This window comes from Scardinius erythrophthalmus (assembly GCF_964197995.2).
Source record: "Scardinius erythrophthalmus genome assembly, chromosome: 19".
NCBI lineage: Eukaryota > Metazoa > Chordata > Actinopteri > Cypriniformes > Leuciscidae > Scardinius > Scardinius erythrophthalmus.
In genome coordinates, this window is record NC_138239.1 from 5780651 (window position 1) to 5782533 (window position 1883).

The window sequence follows — 1883 nt, forward strand, 5'->3', positions numbered from 1 at the left end:
TTAAATCAGCTGTTGGTAAATGTTGGCAGGAAATAAAACCACCTCCATCTGGAGGAGAAACACAACTTGGTTCCATCTAATCTCAGAAGAACTTTTAAATGAGTAAATTAACATTGAATTCTTTAAACTACACAACAAAATATCCCAATAATGTTAATCTCTGGTCCATGTTCATACTGTGTTGTGTGGACACTCAAGCTCTGCAGACCCAGTTGACCTACAGTATACACGATTACATTTCTGCCAACACGTTCTTTTACAAACTAAGGGTTGAAGTTATTTTCTGTGATAATGAAGCATGCAATAAATGATGTCAATAACTTGTGTTTGACCCATAATACTCCTAATTGTTAAGTCTTCTCTCAGCTGTTGTCATGCATTATATTGGTTGTCTCAGACTGCCACCTGTTGACTAACGCTGTCATTAATCTTTCATATACAGACTGTTTGTGTACAGGTCTCTGCAGCCTTTCACACACTGTGTTTGCTCACTGAACAGAAATATACGGCACTGTCTTCTAGCTGTGCGTTCTTCACAGTGAGAGATCCACTTTCAGGAACACTTTTATGAGCTTCAAATTTACTTTGATCAGAATCTCCGAAGTCTGGTTCCCCATAGCTTTTTGTGAACACTATGAGTCTGAAACTCTCTCCTTTTTGCTGCTGGTACCAGTACATCTGATTATATTCAACACCCTTATTGTGTGAGCAGTTCATCTGGGCAGATTTCCCCTTGAGAGTCCAAACACTGCCAGGCTGTGAAACACCGTCTCCACTTGAAGCACCTGCAAAATATGCTGAATGATTATTTCTGTATCAACACAGTATAGTTATTCTGTTGTATTATTTTACATCGTAATGCACTGGAGAAATAAAAACTGTACATTGAGTGCAACATAGTGACATGATTAGCAGAACAATGATCATGTTCAACGATGGATAGGAGTGTATTGAATCGTGGTATTGAGAGGATAATACAGGATATGAAAGTTGAATGAACAAGCTGCAGATTTGTAGAATCACATCGCCCCCTGTTGATCACTGTAATTATTATCATCAGCTGTTTTTGCTGAACTCTTGTTAAAGTTCACTTCAGTGTGTTCTGTCTGACCGAGCAGAGATACACGGCACTGTCATCTGACTTCACATTGTTCACAGTCAGAGATCTCTCGGGAACAGGTTTGTTGGCTGTGAATTTGATTGGATCAGAATCTCCAAAGTCTGGTTTGCTCACAGAGCTTGTGAACACAATAAGAGTCATAGTTTGTCCCCGCCGTTGTCGATACCAGTACATCTGAGTGAATGTAAAACCCTTTCTGTGTGTGCAGTTCATTTGAGCAGAACTCCCCTTTACTGCCATTAAAACGCCTGGACTCTTTGAAACATCACTGGTACCTGCGATTGAAATAGAGAGAAAAATGTAAATATTTCTGAATATTTCAAGAAGTTATTATTCTAATATGATCGTGAGTGCCTTGGCTCCGATGTAGTGACAGAAAGAACAGAATAATGCTCCTCATCATGTCACGTTGAGGCTGGATGAGTTAAAGTCGACATCAAGCAGAAGTTGCGAAAGGCTTTTCTTCCCTATTGTGACGTACAGTATATCCAGATGAAACGGCTTCTCAAACAAGAAGAAATGTGGGGAGGGACTTGATTTTGTCCATCGGGAGTCCTCACGCTGAATAACACATCATCAGAGAAGAGAAGAGATGTTGAAAGTTTGATTATGAGAGAACATGAATTAAAAAAAATTATGATGTGCACAGATAAATCATTTATGATAAATACTGCGATATTCTATAAAAAAAAAAAATAAGGAGTGTCCCTTTTGATTTCATGGGGACTTCAAATTATAATCTTCTGTGAATGTATTTGTTAAT

General features: G+C 38.6%; 1 gene segment (V, D, J or C); it reads right to left on the reverse strand.

The window, feature by feature from the left end:
* Window positions 1–471: 471 nt before the first annotated feature.
* Window positions 472–1261, reverse strand: LOC308707693 (T cell receptor beta variable 7-2-like). The segment is given in 2 exons: window positions 1112–1261; window positions 472–756 (listed from the first exon to the last, which is right to left on the reverse strand).
* Window positions 1262–1883: the final 622 nt, after the last annotated feature.